This window comes from Malaya genurostris, chromosome 2, assembly GCF_030247185.1.
Source record: "Malaya genurostris strain Urasoe2022 chromosome 2, Malgen_1.1, whole genome shotgun sequence".
Classification (NCBI taxonomy): Eukaryota; Metazoa; Arthropoda; class Insecta; order Diptera; family Culicidae; genus Malaya; species Malaya genurostris.
This window is the reverse complement of record NC_080571.1, coordinates 220,216,396-220,236,008: the sequence shown is the minus strand read 5'-3', so window position 1 is coordinate 220,236,008 and position 19,613 is coordinate 220,216,396. Positions and strand designations below refer to the sequence as shown.

General features: G+C 35.1%; 1 protein-coding gene across 3 annotated transcripts in view; it reads left to right on the top strand.

The window, feature by feature from the left end:
* Positions 1–234: 234 nt before the first annotated feature.
* Positions 235–19,613, top strand: part of LOC131427652 (protein disks lost) — an 828,850-nt gene continuing 809,471 nt past the window's right edge. For 2 of the 3 annotated variants that reach the window (XM_058591038.1, XM_058591039.1), the window contains exon 1: positions 235–643. The gene's annotated coding sequence lies outside the window, so the exon portion shown is untranslated. The remainder of the gene's footprint in view (positions 644–19,613) is intronic. The other variant, XM_058591040.1, reaches the window with a different exon arrangement.

Sequence of the window (19,613 nt, the reverse complement as noted above, 5' to 3'; positions counted from 1 at the left end):
GTATATCAAGTATAGTTAGTTAATGGTATTTGTTTATGCGGGAACGATTCGAAATTCTTTAAAGTCCGTCAGCCGAACTTAATTGATCATATTTTTCTGGTTCCGTGTACAACGGCAAAACGAATGCTTTTAACGCAAAATGTGCTTTCTTCTGTTCAGCGTGTTTATTATGTTGTTGCGCTCCAGCACATCCGTACGCATACCAACGCATTGAGCGCCGAATCAGCTGTCAAGTAGCCGTGGAAAGAGTGTTTTTCATTCCCTGAGTGCGTAATTATTGCAAATACTTCGCTGGATTTCTCTTAACATCTTTGTGTTTAAAAAATAATGTTTATTACATTTGAAGTTATAAAGTTATCATCTCAGTTTGCAACCGTAATGATTCGTTCTACAAATGTGTTGAGTTTGGAAATAAGCAGAAAGTTAATTCGTGAGTTTGATGGAAGGTGCTTCGTGGTGAAAGTTAAGAAGTGATTTATTGAACGGATTTGGTGGAATGCAGTGATTTGAAGGTATAATAATAGTAGTGTATGTTAAGTATACTTCAAGTATTAGGATTTAGAAAATCGGCAGATAAACTGAACAATACGCGAAGCCGGGTTAGAATCGTGAGTTTTTGCTGTGGCATTTAACGTTGCTAAAGGTTAGTTGTTTGTACGTTTATTAAAAATCAAATATTTAGTGTAAATGCGATAATTAAATATGTCATCCTCTGAATTGTTCCAATTGTGCAAATATTACGGGTGCACAATAGTATTCAACAAACGGTGAAAGTGAATTTGAGGTGTTAAAATTTGTAAACAATCAAAGTGTGTTTATTTCCAGTATGCTCTCACGCCGTGGTTTGTTTTGTTGGGTTACGTGTACACTCGGATAAAGTTCCGCACGTGTCAAACCAACTGTTATACTGTATAGGGTGTGGTGTAATGATTTTTTAATGAGTAAATCTGAAATTTTTAATTAATGTGTGTATAGGGTTTTTGTACCGCAGAACAATATGTTTGAACATTGTTGAACACTACTGATATAGTTCTATTTTTCGAGCACAAATTTGAAACAGATTTAAAACTGCTCGACGAAATTGGTTTAAAATAATGAATATTTGAAACACGAATAGAACACTGTTTTGAATTTTTTTGCGTGTCTGTAACGAAATCTGACAGTCGAGATGTCGAAGCGTCGAATGACATTTCAGAAATTATCAATAAAAGTTTTAAATGTTTTGCACTGAATAATTCATGAAGAAGCAATCTAGTTCACTTTGATCCAGAAATGCTGGACGTTCCTGTAAAATTTTAATATCGTTTTCGGAATCATTAATTTAGTTTGTTTCTGATTTGAAACATCATAGTGAATAGACACAACACTAATACATTTACAGAAATATATAGAACAGATTTTTAATCGTCGCGTTGAGACCATCAAGCTAGAGTTTTAATTCTGACAGTTTTAAATTATATAACAGTATGTCATTTATGAATAGATATCAATCACCGCTTTGCGGATATCCTTACTCTGTCTATTAAGGACAGTAATAAATATGTTCTTTTTCAGGTAGTTGTAGTTATCAATAGTGAGATTCCGAAGCATGAGCATGAATTGGTTTCTTATTCAAGAAGCTGATGTATTCTTGTTGATCAGCATTCGTATATAAAATCTATTAGCATCATTTCGTCTAATACTTATTCTTAGTTTTTGATATGTGCAAAAAAACGAAAGTAGATAGTGATACCTACGATATGATTATCAAGCGATGTAAAATGTTTTGACATAATTTCAATATGCATAATTTTTATTTTGTGATTAGTATGCTTGTCTTCAAATATAGTGGAAACTATTGTCATTTTAAAAATGTCGAGCTTGTAAATTTACTTTGAAGGAAAGTGGGAGATGTTGCGAGTTAAAAATGTCTACTCATCATTTTTAACTCGCAACATGTCGTTCGTGAAAAAAAAATCCTTGGTTATTTTAGTGATCTGTAATTGATAATAATGCAGTTTATTTTGATAAATGAGCCAAAAACAATGTAATGTGAGAGTCATAATTTTTCAAAAAAATTTAAATGGTTTTAATTTATGATAAACTTAAGATAGTTACCGACCGCATTTATTCATTCAGTCTGGTACACACGATTGTGAAACGCGTTGTCGTTCGTTCTGCAATTTTTTTCAACAGGGCACACATTGCTTGGTTTGTTTTGATCAGAGATGCCAGGTCTGCAGATTTGTCTGTAAATCTGCAGATTTGGGGTATAGTGCTGCAGACATTTTTTGTTGTGCAGACTTTTACAGACTTTTAAAATTCTCGCAGACTTTTGCAGATTTTTGAAATTCTCACTGACTTTCGTCTATATTTACAGACTTTTGAAATTTCCGCGACCTTTTTTTTTTTTTTTTTGCTCACCAAGTCAGTTTTGCGTGTCATACTTTATATAGAAATTGCTGCCAGCAAGACATACTTCTGACTGCAGATTTTTTTTCAGATTTACAGACCCTGTCTGCAGATATTTGAAATTTTTACCTGGCATCTCTGGTTTTGATTCTCTTTCTGCTTCGGAAACCGTTTTTGGCGAGGGAAATATTTATCTTCGTCGTTTGAATTGTCGAGATTGTTTCTTCGTATCTATCTAGATTAGAGTACCAACTGTACGTATCTATATAGATTAGTGTACCAATTGTACTTCAATGTTTTCGGACATTTAATCTAATGGTTGCCGGTTCCAAAATGGGTTATGTTTACACTGCGGAAAGCACATGCGCTTAATCTATGGTACACTCAATTTTCCCCTCCGATAGAAACAATGTGCTTATATAGTAACTCACACGCTACAGGTAATGCATTCTGCCATTTGCCGGTTTCACTCAACTTCCAGTAACTCACAGTCATATGTCACTCACTGTTGTGTGAGCTTTTTTCTGTGAAAAGCGTAAACGTTAACGTAAATAAACTAACTAGAGTGCCTATAACCAGAGTGGCGACATCGCATCCGTAATGTTGACTGCAATTTAAAACATTTAGGGTTTTACTTAGGGCATATTCAGGAGTGTTCTAGTTCTAGATGCATAATTTATATCAGTTTTAAAATTTAAATCTAGAAATTATAACAAAATAAACTGGCAGCTCCAGCAGCGTTTTATCTGTGTTTCAAATATAGAAAAAATAGAACGGCAATGTATACCAGTTTTTAATTTGACAGTAGAACTGGTCGAATAAATAAAACTAAAACGGATTGCTGGGGATACGTTTGTTTCAGTTTCATTTACATTATAGACCACCCATATGAATCTTGCAGCTGCTGAATTTGCTCTTACAATTTAAAAAAAGCAGCCATTGTTGAAAAACGCGAAAGCATTTTCCTCCGTTATTGCTTGATGAATCGTCAAGAACAAAAACATTAAATATAGCGGTTAGCTCAGATAAAAAAAAAAATACACGGGCGCAGAACTGTACATTAACACTGAAATAGTTCTTTAGGATTAGTTTTGGGATTTTGGTTCGAGAACCAAGCTATTGAATTTTAGTCGTGTTTAACAAGCTCGAGTGCTTTTTTTTCTTGGATGCCTATCACGATATGACCCTTAAAAAATGTATTTTTGAAAATATGTAATAAATTGTGAAACGCTATCTAATATTCTTAAGTTAATAATAATAAGGATTTAATATAACCCGAATTTAGAAGAAAATAAAAAAAATTCATGCCATTTTGGTTTTTAAGACGTTAGGACCTTTAAATTCTAATATGTCATCGTCAAGTGGGTTTAAGAATCTATAATATTCATAACTCTTGTGTATAGTATTGCCTACTAATTCATGGAACTAGAATTTGGAAATGCAAATTATTTTCAGTGTAGTATATAATACACAACCAATATTTGGGTCAATCCTAATGTGAAATTTTTGAATATCACCATCTTGATTTCTAAAATGCCTCAAAGATCCTATTTTAAATCCTACTTGACAACTCAGAAAGCCGCTGGCTTGGATTTGAAATTAGCTATCTTTTTGACATCTATTCGCCATACCCGTTACAAAAATACTATTATTGTAAGAATTCACAATAATCTCGATGAAGTGGATTTGGGTTTGATAGTAATTTAAAACATCAATGTTTGAAACCTACTCGTCGAACCCGTTCCCTAGAAATTTGAAACAGTTTCGACAAATCGTAGTCAAATATAGCGACATCTTAGGCTTTCGATCAATCAAAAGATCAACTTACTCTTAAAATCGATGTTTATTGTAATGTTTAGGTACCATATGGTAATATTTTTAATGAATTTCAACAAAGCAGAACTAATGAATGAAATACCTAGTGTATACCAACGGTCAAAAGCGTCGGCTGTGTTAGATTTATCAAGAGGATGGCATCATTATGACATGCTGTGATTGACTAGTGAAAACATAGGTCAATCCAGACCGATTTTTCATTAGTGTACTATTAAAATATTAAAACGGCGTTGCAATGCGTGCTTAGGTTAAATGCTCAACTGGTTGCTAAATTCTACAAATTCATCATCAAATGACTAAGTTATAAGCGTTCAAAATTATGACAGAAAAGGGTTACTAGTTTTGCATTTTTCATTGATTCCCGACCCCGTCTGGTGAGGAGTAATTCTTTTTAAATGCTAAAATGCGTCTTGTCGGTTACGCCACTTACATCTCCGGAATCAGAAGTGACAGTTCTTTGATATTCGAACTTGATTTACAATCCAATAATAACTTTCAAACGAACCTATGCTTGTTGAAATCGATTCATCTTTCTCCGATAGAAATAAAATGTTTTGAGCGGAGAGAAATAAAATGTGTTTTGTCGCTTACGTAACTTTTACCAATCAATTTCCGTAATAGAAAAGGACATTGTAACTGCGGAACCAAAAGGTGCCAACTCTTTGATCTTCGAATTTTATTTACTACCTCACACTCCGGGAAAATTGAGCGGAAAGAGAATAAAATACTATTTGTCGGATGCGTCACTTATATCAATATATCTCCGGAACCGGGAATGATAGACTTTTGAAAATCACACAATTTGCGGTCAGACTAAAATTGATGATTTAAAGAAGTGATGTGTTCATTTGTCATCTTTTTAACAAGAACTCATTTCGAGATTAAACTATATTAATATCCAAAATTTCGATCTTTCAACCTGATTTCTTGATCTGTTTGCAAATTTGGAATAACCATATTGTTTCGAACTCCTTTCTGGCTCCCTAGATATTATTAAATTTGAATTTTTAGGTTCTTCTACAATAGCTCTTATGTATCTGACGAAAATGTACATTTTAGGTATGCCATAGTTTGCATAAAAAACGCACAATGCTTGGCTTTTTCAAACGATCAACATAATTAAGATGATCGTTTGAGAACTTCAGCATCCAATTAATTTTAATTCGCAGAATCGCTGGGTAGTTTCGAAATTTTCGTCTAAAACATCAATGAATATATTGCAGCAGGATGTAATTAGTATTGCTTAAGAGAAATTTAATTTCACCTCTGTATAGTTAGAGCACCAGGTTTCATCAGTCCTTTTTTGTAAACATGTATAGCTCGTAGAAGGGCTGATTTCTAAAATTTTCTTCATCCAATATTGAACATCAAAAGAACCGATTGATTATGTCACTTAATGCTCCAGAATATTGATGTCGTTTTCCTCGAATGTTCAACGCAGGAACAGCAGAATAGTCCTCCTCCATTCGAAACTGAATGCTTGCTTCGATATCTGGAACTGAATTCTGAATCTAGAATGGACTAGATTTATCAAGTTTTAATCTTCTTTACTTACCCAGTAGGTAACGCAGAATTGAAATATCGCTTATTAGTACGATAAAATTCATTTCAATCGAATATTATTGAATGAAAATGAAATTCATGACCATTGACTGTCAGCATATCCCTTTTCAATAATTTTACTTTTGTTGCCGAAGCTCCCAGAATTCTTCGTCAATTGAATAACCGTCACTTGAAGTTTTGCTTGCTAAGTTTGTAGCGCCAAGCGGTCTACCTGTTTCATTTTCTTCACTGTAGGTAGTGAGCAAGTGGGAATGAATAGCGCACATCAACTCGATAACATAAAACTCTCTCCGACCATAAAGAGAGGGTGACGGTTCTCATTTGAGTTTTCAATTATCACCAGCAAGTTAAAATCGATGATTCCCACTATTTGAAATGTATTGAGATGTGTTTCGAAATATTAAAAATGAAAACTGAAAGAGGGAACAATTAATTTATGTTTATTTTGTGATTAATATTATCATGACTGGTTTACCTTTCATCCATTATCTTGAACCTTAATAGAAGGCCGCTCTCTCATTCAACTGTAAGAGATATTTTGATACTTCAAGAGATAAACTGACGGTTGTTCAACTGAGCTTCGGTAGAAGGAGAAACGAATAAAGGACGGGATGATGCCCATTCGGTGCGACAGCGAAGGTTGTTCCAATGTGAAGTTTACTGCAGTAGAGTGCTCGTCAGTGTGTGCACACATTCGATTTCAATTGAATTAAAGGAACTTTTACAGCACTGTTGCATAATGCTCCGATCCCGTCAACGCAGGTATGAGAAGGACAAACTTCTGTTATTAGCATACTTCTTTGATACTCGTTGACATTCCTGAAAACTTTTATTTTGAATTATTTGTGTTTGTGGCATACAATTTAAATTTTTATAAACACAACTGATCATATTCCAGATGGCATATAGCAAAAGTCTTGTTGATATGTTATGTGTACTAGACGATTCAGTTCTTGGGTGTTATAGTGTAAATTCTCCGATTTTATTTAATCTAACTGGATCCGTTGATCAAACCCAAAACTATGAGCCGGTTAAAAATTAAAAACTTTGATAAATTTGCAACAAAATGCAAACTAAAATGATTTCTAAGTACTCGTAAATTTCCGTTTACGAACCCTTTTTTTTCACATTATCTCTTTTTACGTAACTCTTTTGACGAACCAAATCCTAAACAACGCATAAAATGAAAACCATTTCCGAGTAATTGATATTTTTTTAATTGAAACCTTTACAATTTGCGTATTTCTGAAATAGATTTCAAGACTAGATTCCGGGAAACGATGTTTGGGGTCGTTCCAAAATCCAGGATGGCGACCTCCGGTTTATCGATATTTCTTGAACGGCCTTTCAATATGTATATTCTCGAAACGGATTTGATTAGTAGGAGCCGGGAAAATATATTTGGAATCGTTTCAAAATCCAAGATGGCGACTTACGGTTTATAGATCATCAAAAAAATCTAATAAATGGGATACTTTTGGAACAGATTTGATGCAAGAAAACAATGTTTGAGGTTGTTCTGAGATCCAAGATGGCGACTTTCCGTTTATCGATGTCTCCTTAAAACCCTCACAATAAGAGTATTTTCGGAACAGAATATCAGGAAATATCAGAAAACGAAGTTTGAGCTTACGGCATATTGATATTTCTTGGAAACGCTTGCTCATGTTGTAAGGGTTTACAAAGAATATCAATGAACCGGAAGTTGTCATCTTGGAATTAGGAACGACTCAACCATTGTTCTCCGTCAACTAATACGTAAAAGCGGCGCTGTGAGGATATTCAATCAAGTTCATTTTTAAATATTAACCTCATTAGCATGGTGGAGAAAAACATTCGTAAGAAACATTCCAAACGCGTTTTCACCGACTAGAACCCTGTTCGGCGTACAAAAGAAAGCAAGTAGAACAATGCAAGTCAAATGGTCTACGCGATCGTCATTGCGTTTTTCGATTTGCTCCCATTCTCGTTCATCCCCACAAACAGTCGGATAAGTTTATGTATGTGTGCAAAACATCTCGCCAATATTTCTGTCGGCTGGTGCATCTCAGCATTTCGTTGAACAAAGAAGAACGTTTCCATGCATCTCCGGGTCTCACCATCCTTTTCCATACCCGTTGCGATATGAGAGTATGGCTGTTCTTGATCGACTCGACACTCATATGGTATTGGTGAGACGGTGCAAACAACTGCTGGAACTCGTTCAAGTGAAAGGCGCGCGCGGGTGAGACCGAGAATGAAAGTGTACCAACGAGAACCGAATGCCGCCAGCCAGCCAGCCAACATCAGCGCAGCATCGATGCGTGAATCCCTTCTCGCGTTCGCGGATATAGAATCAATGGAACACTCCGGGTTGTATGCGACGGTGTGTGTGTGTGTGCAGTGCCGGATGACGTTGGTTGAACCGGAAACTACCACCAGCGCGCGAGGTATGCAACACGTTAACGCAGACTGTCGGACCGCGCCATACCCGGAAATTGGAAAATTTGTCGGCCGGGAAAAGTGCATCTTCGGCTCGGTACCATCCGGGAAAAGCTGGTCGATGCGATTAAATTTAATTGATTTGCGATGGAAAATAGAACATTTTGTAAATCAGAGCAATGTTGTTGAATAAACCATTTCCTAGCACAGGGCGATCAGAAAGAGAAGCTAGCGAACACATGTTCGAATCTCGAACCGGAAATATAGTCAGTAGCATTTTATTTGTATCATTACTTCTGTTCTGTCTCGTTTGGAATCAGATGCAAAGTTCACAAAGAAGGTCAAGTTCCATCTCGTAGTGTAGTACTGTAGACTTTAAATCACTATTCGATTCTGTCGGTGCTCAATGGCAGCGTCGATTTATGGATTTTGTGGTTGCGGGCCACATTTTGTCGTAGTTTTCGTATCTGACTAAGGAAAAACGAAACGAAAGTAAATTCTACGCCCCCACACAACAAACTGTGAACGGTAACATTTTACGATAATGTCGTAATAGTTGCCCGTCGTTTCTTGAGACATACACTGGTTCTTTTAGTACACAGACCACAAACTGTTGCTGTATTTTAGCAATTGTGTTCTTGTAATAATGCGATTTATGGTTTTGTGGGCATCATTAGTCAATACCTCATATTGCAATGAAAAACTTCTTCTGTAAACGGGGGTTTTCCGTTCCTTTATTTCGAGCGTGTATTAATTTTTTATCAGTCAAGCTGTTCTTTAGTTATCGTGCACACCAGTTTGACTTTAGCAGCCCCTAATAAATAATAATTATTTCATCAAAATTGAATATTTGGAAACCTAGTTTCATCAGAAAACCATGAGCAATAACTGTTCTCCCAAGAAAATTATTCATGGTTCGAAAATGCGTTACTTGAGGAATGTATTTCTTTCAAACCTCGTAACTCTAATTTTCTACCGGGATATCACTTTGAACTCTTTGTCTCAAGTGATGTGTTGTGATGGATTGTTTAATAGATTAATGGTAAGGCAAAAAGCAGACAATGAAAAGCAACAACTACTGAACATTTTTACTTGATCCTGAAGCATATTCATTTAAAAATTTTGTTTTACCCACCGGCTAAGCTTTTCATTTGATAAACAACAATTTTACATTTTGTTAGAATGTATTCATACGTATTTAATGTCACCGTTGTTGTTAGATTAATATTCCGAGAGCTAGCGTTAATCGAAAAATAAATTCGATTGTGAATTTGAAACACCATCTAACGAAAATCAGAAAAAAAAGTTTCAACCATCTTGATTAATTCGTTTCATAGATATAACAACACAAGCTGTATTGATTCACCTAAATATTTTGAATAAGACGATTTTGCAAACGATATTTTGAAAACATAAAAGGAAAAATCAACCCGCGCAATCAATGAGAGGTTTGATGTGTTTTTTAATGCAGTTCGTTTAAGTGTTCAAATTCTGAAACACAAAATAAAAACAGAAGCAATGAACGCAAGTAAACACGTTGTTTTAGGCGTCGTTTTTCAGAAACATAATATTTTAATTGATAATGTTTCTGATTAAAAAAAAATTCGTCGTGCTTTTTACTGTTTTGATATTCAAATGTACATCATTTGAGACATTAGTTGAAATCGCGTAAAAATACGTTCATCACACCATTCCATTTAATTCATATTTGAAATCTTCATATTTTAAAACAAAAATTGCCATTGCAGCAGAAACACGCCTGAAGTTATACTCATCAACGTCAAGTGCGTTACGTTTGAATTTCAGTGAAATCAGTCCAAATGAATCATGATCCGAGAAATTTTAATCATGGTGTATTATCATACCATGAAAATACACTATTTTCCCCAAATCATGACTCGTTTTGCTCATTTCTAGAATCGAAACTTTGCCCGTGTATGCATGAAATTGATTACCAATTCGAACTGACTTGATATGGTTGGGATGTATCACAAACCAACACATTCGTCCTGAACTGATGAATTTAGTTCGAAAAGAAGCTCTTTATTATCAGGAACATGAGCAAATTCATATCAGTAAAGTAGAGATGGTATTGGTCGCTTCGGGTGCAGAATAAAATATGTTTGGCGGGTTCGGGTCGAGCACGGGTACCGATTTTATCATTTTCAACGGGTTCGGGTTAAAAATTTTCGTTGAGTTTCGGGTTTCGGGTCGGGTACGGGTAAAGAGTTTTTTTTTATTTTCGATCGGGTACGGGTCGGGTTCGAATACGCTTTTCCAAAATCCGACCGATTTGACCGTAATCCACGTGTACGAGTTAGAATCGCATGATTTTTTTTCGAGATAACACCAGATCTCCACGTTTCATGAAATTTTAAAACACAGCTGTTTTTTTTTTCAAGAAAGACGGGTGGGTAATGTCAGAGACTTAACTGGATGTCGTGAATACGAAAAAACTGGCGCGCTCCCATCACTTTTCCGAATATCAGTTAGTTGATTAATTGTATGAATTGTGTAAGCTTTCCCCTTTTTCACTAATAGAGTTTGAAGCGATGCACCTCCATTAAAGTACAGATTAGTTACATTAAATAGCTACTATTCTACAACTATATATTCCAAACTTAAAAAAAAATCCTTTTTAATTTGCTAATATAGGAGGCTAGGTACGACAAATTTGTAGTTTATTTTTATTGAAGCTATGAAGTTCGAAGATATCTGATTCTTCTCGAAATTTCAGTACGAGACAATCGCAATGGCCTGGTCTGAAATGTACACACTTAAAAAAAAACCTGTGACTTTACACATTATTAGATGCACATAAATGGAGCGTCGCAGCTCACGCAAATTTACGTGGAAGAACATTTAACATTGTGTCTAAAAGTCCATGACATGAAATTCATTGAAATAAAAAAAAAAATACTGATAGCAACCGCCGCGACTTGAACCAAGAATCATTGGATCGAAAGTACGTCTGTTAATCGACTGAGCCACAGAAGCATGCATCTGCTTGACTGATAAAAGATGCATTTAAATTCATACAGTCGCACCTGCTAGCAGAACGCAAGTTACAGTCGAAACCAGTAAAATTCAAGCTCATGTAACATTAAGTCATTACAAATAAAATTTTCCGTCATTTGACAAATTAGGTCTTTATGAATTACATCGTATGACGGATTACGTCACCTGTAAAATTCAAATTTTTTTGGAGTGTATCGACGATCTTCGGTATGCAAGAGTAATTTTAATAATAATAATGATAATAATAATAATAATAATAATAATAATAATAATAATAATAATAATAATAATAATAATAATAATAATAATAATAATAATAATAATAATAATAATAATAATAATAATAATAATAATAATAATAATAATAATAATAATAATAATAATAATAATAATAATAATAATAATAATAATAATAATAATAATAATAATAATAATAATAATAATAATAATAATAATAATAATAATAATAATAATAATAATAATAATAATAATAATAATAATAATAATAATAATGCCTTGAATTGTCACAATCAACAAGATCTGCATTGAAATGGTTCTCGTGTGTGTCTTGTTTCGGCCACAGTTGCTCAGAAAATGGTAGGAAAGCGACAAAATTCAACTAGAATCTTTAGCACTGAAAAGTGCTTTGAATGAGCCTTGCTGGACTTTTTGGCTGCTTTTCGACCGGTTTTCGGTGCCATCGTGCTGACGGTGTCTCGTACGTTCAGAGTAGCTGCTTTAACTTAAATGACGCTATTTCTCACATCACATTTCATTTTATACCTGCTACCGGCAGCGGTGAACGGACAGCCCCTTTGCCAAAATTCCTTTTCCTGTTCGCAGAACGGGAAACAGTGAGACGACAGGTCCTCGATGTTGCACTCGTGTGTGTCTTGTTTCGGGAACAGTTGCTCAGCAAATGGTAGGAAAAATGAACCACTCAACTTTTATATGGATGCTCTTGTATAGATGAAAACAGCTTGCGTTCTGATTGGCTGGTGCTGTCATGGGTTAAATCAAACAGGTTTTTCAATAGTGTACTATTGGAAAACTTCAATGTTGTTGCAATACACGTTCAAGTTGAAAATTTTCGATTCTATTGATAGTTAGATTATATAAATCCTTCCCCAGATCACTGAGCTATGAGCTTTCAAAATGCGAGAAATGCAAACGCACCTTATGAATTCTTCTCTTTGAAACTCGTTTATACCAAACATTTCAGAAAAGTTTAATTTTGAACTATTTGAGATAATGTCACACAACTGAAAATGTTATCATAAAATTGTGATCATATTTCCAATGGCATGTAGCAAGAATTATGTTGATTCATTAGATACAACAGGAGATATTCACGATCAAAAACTTATCACTCTCTCAGAGGGTAAATTTTAAAAAAGGCGTCCCATAGTAAAGTAAGTCGTATTCAAAAATTTTTCGAGATAACACAAAATCTTGATGTTTCATGTCATTTTGAGACATTCAGCATCAAAAAAATAGATTTCGGAAATTGGGTATGTTTCTTGCAAAAATTCTGGGGTAATTTTTTTCCCTTTTAAATTACAAACCACAATTTGTACGGCAAGCAAGCCGAAAATAGTTTCGTCCGAGACGTCAGTTTAGCCATTACACTGCGGTGTAATAGTAAAAAGTGTTTTGAAAATAACATTAACTTTACCTCCTACGTCAAAATCAATCTGAATCACAACTTACATTGTTTTGTATTTTTCTCTGTCCAGTGATGGCAGATATTTTTTCGAAAATCTATATTCGCCGCAAGAAGGCATCTGAGCAAAATACGTGATACAATTTCATAAAAACTATGTAAACGAGATCATTGTAGAATTGAGAAAATAACATCTCACGCACAATCTTTGCTATCAGAACAGAATGTCTTCTGTCCGGGACCTAGAATCTCTGTCGATATCCGTATTACGATGTTGAAACGTCAAATGATTCACCAGACCTCGGCAGGCATGCCAGCTGATTTGTTAGAAGTGCACGAATGGATGATTTCTTAATCAATGTAACTGTTTTCCGATATTGTTTTCCCCAAGAATGTTATGTATATTAGAAGTAGTAATAGTAGCAAGGAATTAACATACATTCAACATATTATGGTAACTGTTTGATGTCTGCAGTAGGAAATGTTTCATTTATAAAAATAACTTCACAATGTTCAGCTTATTTGCTAATAAAATAAACAGTTAAGTGTATTTTGAAAACTATGCGTTTTATTCAAAAGTTTGTTCACCATTAATCTTTATTGGATTGAATCACTTTCAGATTCACTATGATATAATGCGAAATTTTGCAAAGTTTCATCGACGAGGACATTTAAGACACAGAAGCAGCTGGTAGGATGACAAAATACCAATACGATACAGACGCACGACTCAATGATTGACTGGTTACATGGTGAAGCACACACTTCCTGCCCAAGTGACAAATTCTCTGGCGAACTTGCAATAGAAGATATTCGCATCTTTCGTTGCAAATTAGTGACCGTGAAGGATTCTGTCGCTTGGGTTACATGCTGGAGGGTTTCCTCCTTCATTACTAGTGTTCATTTGGGCACCATAGCCTAGTTCGTCCTGTATGGAAAGTGCGGATCGGTATAACCACCCCCCTCGGCCAGAGTAGCCCATAAAGGGGGAAAAAGTAAAATAAAAATATTAAACCCTACATTTTTCGGCAGTTGTGTTTACTGAGATTTGTTTAATTACTTTCCTTGACGTACGGCACAATATTGCTAATAATTAGGTTTTCAGAAGCGGGAAAAAGAATCTGCAATCATTCGAAAGTTTTCTTTTATCTATTTCTTGAAAATCTTGATGCGATCTTGCTCAACACCACCTTAAAATTTATTTAAAATTGTTTGTGTGGTCATACATAAAAAACCCATTTAATTTATGATCTAGAATAAAGAGAGAGTAATCACGTTGGTAATTTGAATTATATTAAACTACTTTTCAAACCTGATAATATCTATAGCTGGAGTAATTTTTTACACCTTCACCACCCGGTGAATGACCATTAATGGTTAAATCCGGGGTGAATTAAAATAACAATGAAATAATTATAATAACAATAATTCACTTTAATGAATTATGATTCCGAAAAACAATTTTAATAGACATATATTATCGAAAACGATCAAAATTAAAATATCTGATTTCTATACAATTAGATTAAAATGAAAGGTTCGTCATCAATATTCCGTATTCAAAAATCGTCGAAAGTTTCCATGTAAAAATCAACACATTTGCTCTGAAAGTTCCGGCTAAGTTTTTATCCGGTTATCCTATTCAAAACTTTTTGTCCGGTTCTTGCACTAAAAAAGGCTCTAACCGTTTTCTGCTCTGGAAAGTTCAAGTCTGATTTTGGCATACAAAGTATCAATTCGGTTTTCGTATTCAAAACTAATTAAAAGGGGTTTCAACGATAAGTTGCATTTATCAGCCGTTCATATAACTCTCAATCACTTTTTAAAATCACTCTGAGATTTTTTGATTAAACGCTTTGGAAATTAATGTTTCATTCATGTTAACTTGAATATGTGTATTGGGCCGCATATTTTTTTTAGATTCAAAACAAAGCTATTATGAATTGAATTCTATTCAGACTCAATCTCCGATTCTGCAATTTCTGAATTATGAGGCTTTTAACCTCATGGTTGTTCGGATCATAAAAACTACACACAAAAAACTGGCATATAATTCCATACAAAAAGGTTATAAATCTTCAAAACTGGTCTCACACATACATTTCAAATTACCTTTCATGTCGAATGAATAAACAGAATCAGGAACTTATTCAAAAAATATTACGAGTTTGATTTTTATGCTGATTTGACAGAACGTTTTGCTGAGAATCTACGAATAGTTTAGGCATCATTTTTTCATCTAATTAGAAAGCCATATTCATATGTAAAAGATCCTGCAGTTGAATTCTTGAACTTAATAGACAGTGAAACTGTTAACTTCGTAGATACTCTTGAATCAGGTTGAGAAAAATCAAGATCAAACAATCATCAACTCATAATCACAAGCGAAGATCTTTACCTGTAAAGATCACTACTGATCTAATTCTTTAAGAGCAATTGATCAGTGATCTTTGAATAACATCGATCTTCCGTCGACTATGTGAAGCGGTAGTGATTTTGAGCTTCTATTCCACTGATTGCTGTAAGATCAAAACACTGGATGATAGCCCGGGTTGGAGGGTCACTGCACAGGACACTGGTCTCACAAGCCAGTTGTCGTATGTTCGAGCCTCAACCTGGAAGGATTCTTAGTGTCAGTAGGATCGTAGCACTAGCCATGCAATGATTATGTACGCTTTGAATCGGCTGCGAAGTCTGTTGAAACAGAAAGGCACGAGTGCTGATTGATTTACGTCTAAAATCGTTTATCCCGATGAGGGGTCCTACAGGAATTTTTAACTATGGATGACGCGTATCAATGAGACTATAAAAATCATAGAAAAATTGCCAATTTTGTATCATTGGGAAGCTTAGTGACGGGTGATAAGGAATATTAAAGGAGCATGTACATCAATGTTTTTCGTCAGTTCATATGCTTGAGGATGCTCAAATTGGGTAAAATTGTCAATTTGTTACTTTCCGGAATGCTCCTTCAGCAGTACTTATCACTATTTGATATGAATTTCATTATTATAGAAGTAACAAGAGCGCAGCGTTTGAATGGTGCGATTGAATTGGCGTAGCAAAATCCTGCACTTCTGTTATTTCTGTGTATGATATTCAAGCTTCAGGCGCTTTGTGATTATACATTTTTGCCTTTCTCTATAGAAAGGTATTAGAATTGCTGGAAAAACCGACTTTCGAACGGAGCCTCGGAGACTCATAGTGTTAAATACCATTCGACTCAGTTCGACGAGATCGGAAAATGTCTGTGTGTGTGTTTGTGTGTGTGTGCACTTTTAGAAGATATTTGAACGCGCTCAATTTTCTCAGAGATGGCTGAACCGATTTTAACAAACTTGGGCTCGTTTGAAGGCTACTGTCGGGCCATTAATCAAGTTCGAAGATCAAATGGTTGTGACTTTTGGTTCCAGATACATGATGGTACATGTGACGTAACCGACAAAACACGTTGATTTTTACCGCTCTTGTATATATATAAGGGTGCCAAAATTTTGGGATCAATTCTTTTTTCGTTAAGCTCTAGTGCTCAAAAGTTTAAGCACCTCGAAAAAAGCCTTCATGCAAAATTTGAGCTAAATCGGACACTAAATCTCGACGTTTCATGCAATTCTAAGCCTTTTGGCATCAAAAATTTTTTCGAAAATTTCATGTACTCCACCCTATGGTGATTTTTCAAGATATATGAAAATTCCACTAAGTGGACTAAGAAGGCTTTTTTTAGATTAGCATCACTGTTCTCATACAAATAGGCAACGCAAATGTCAAGCACTAGTTTGGAAAAATGATGCTGACTGTGCGACATAAACACTGAAGCATGCTTTTGTGAACTACTTGAATCAATCTGAATCAATTGGTGTCAAAATTAGTATCCAAATTTATTTAATAAAAGTATGAAACATATTTTCATGAGACTGTTATAAAAGAAGAGAAAGGCATTATCACACCACTAGGTGGATTAAGAAGGGTTTTTTCTTATCGTTATAATTATTATTCATTTCAGCATGTATGTTAATATTATTAGCTGCTTTTTTTGATGGTATTACTCCATTACGACGGTATCACTAAGTAAATTTCAAATACATCACGAAACATGGAATTTCGATCCGACGAAATAAACTCACCTAACGAGCCTAAAATTATTATTATCGGATTATCCATATCTGAGAAAACTGAGCGGTAATCAGTTTTGACGTTTTTGTCACTTATACCATTATATCACAGGAACCGTAAGTGACAGCCATTTGAAGTTCAAACCTGTTTAATGAACACAGAGTAGCATTGAAACGAGCCTAACTTTGTTGAAATGTTGATTCCTGTTTTCAGACAGTGATACTGATAGCGATGAAGACATTTTTAAACTCTAAGTGAAACCAAAATTCATCTTATCAAAAATCATTCGTTTCAAAATTCATTATAATATCTACAATAAATATGTGATATGAAAAAATAATACTGACTATTTTTATTTACTGTGAATCAAAAAAAATCCTATTTACACCCATGGTTTAAAGTTTGTATGGGACTTAGTATGGAGAAACTCACTTTTTACAAAAAAAAATCGGCAAAAGATTAACCTATGAACTCTAAAAATCAGTGCATGTGTCATTTTTGTAAGAAATTTAACATGGAAGAAAAGCTTCGAAGACTGCAATACAATCCGACATTTGTAGAAAAAGTTAATAAATGAAAACCGACACAAGGTCCGAACGATAGCATGACGGTTGATCTGAGTTGTTTAATGTCTTCACAAAAGTTACTCAGCTTAGTATGAAGATTTTTTTTAATGACAAGCCATGTTCCAAAACTCACTGTAAAGAAACTTTTTAATTTGAAGAAATAGGTTTTTGGAATCTTCTACAATATTTTGGAAAAACTAAAATCCAATTACTTTGACGAAGATGTAAAATCTCTATCTCTTATAGTTTATAAGATACAGACGATACTTTTCCATGCAAACAAAAACATAATTTACATGACTTTTTATGTATTTACAGTAAGGTTTGTCAATAAAATAGAAAATAGATTCAAAAAAATTTCCATCATGTTTTGTGAAAACGAAAAGTAGACTTTACGCGAAGGGAGGAGGGGGGTATTGGAAAAGTCTACGAAAGTCTACGAGGTGAAACGGGAGGGGGTTCAAAAGTTGCAAATTTCGGTCTACGGGGTTTATGAACGGTCCCCAACGTATATCATTTGTTTCTAAGTAGTTATGACTTAGTGTTGGAAACAAAATTTGCTACTTGGGTGTGAACATATGAAATTCGGCGTCCCTTGGCTTCAATTCATACGGCACCTAATTGCCTACCTTTCGGATTATTCCCATTGCTTTTAAATGTTTCCAAATGGCTAGTTGAGTAACTTCGAGCGATGTTGTTATCTATTTTGCTGTTTTCATTCTTGAGCTATCTTGATTATGAGAAAATCAACAGAAATTTTATTAGGTGTACAACTTTGCTTCCGCCGTTTTTTTCCAAAATTTAAAGCTTTACTGCGAAAAAGTGCTTACAGATGTATCATTCAAAGTATTGTCCGTCGCTAGCGACAAGTTTCTCCCATCTTTCCGGAAATTTTCGGATCCCGGCTCGAAAAAAGGAGTCCTTTTTTGACGCTATCCATGAAGCAATCCATTTTTCCAACTCTTCGAAGGATTGAAAATGTTGATCTGCCAGACCGTGTGCCATCGAACGGGTTAGGTGGAAGTCAGAAGGGGCGACATCTGGGGAATACGGCGCGTGGGGCAAGACTTCCCATTTCAGCGTTTCCAGGTACTTTTTGACCACTTTTGCTATGTGAGACCGAGCATTGTCGTGTTGGAGGATGACTTTGCCATGTCGCTCTTGATACTGTGGCCGCTTTTCTTTCAGCGCGCGACTAAGGCGCATCAGTTGCGTTTGGTAGCGATCTCCTGTGATGGTTTCACCCGGTTTTAAGAGCTCGTAGTAAATTGTTATTCATCTTTGAAGGTTTTTTCTCTTCCATCATCATGTTTGTCTTCGACATCGAAATCACCATTTTTAAAATGTTGAAACCAATCCCGACACGTTCTTTTACTCAGAGCAGCATCACCGTAAGTTTCTGAGAGCATTCGATGCGCTTCAGCAGCATTTTTTTTTCGAATTGTAACAAAAAAGTAAAACTTCCCGCAAATGGCGAGAATTAGGCACATAAACAGACATTTTCGAGTGTTAATAATACGAAAACAAGAACAACTGTCACTGAAACGGCGATGACAATTCGTTAGGCACTGGACACACTCACTTTAAAGGCATTATCATCTATGTATTTTAACCAGCCTCAGCCGGTACAGCCACCTATCAGAAAACGGCGGAAGCAAAGTTGTACACCTGATAGTTGAAACAGCTAAGACAAAAAGACAACAATTGCAATATTGAAACTATGGGATTGAAAATTTAAAGGTGTCTTTTGACACTTCCTGGTAGAAATAATGTTAAAATTCATTATCGAACTCTTCGTTTAGAACTGAAGCCTTGGTGAGATCCAGGCACATTAAAATTAATTTCATTGCACATAAAATTCGCATATGCATAAAAGCCATCGTTTTCTCCGTAGTACGCATTGCATACTACCAACACCCGGAGTCTCTATACTCGACCAGATCCCAGAATTGCAGCAATTGCAAAATAGAAATTGTAGGATTTCCACCAGAGTGTGCTCGAAGCCGCCCGATTATAGGTTCCCGGAATGTCGGAGCGTCGCG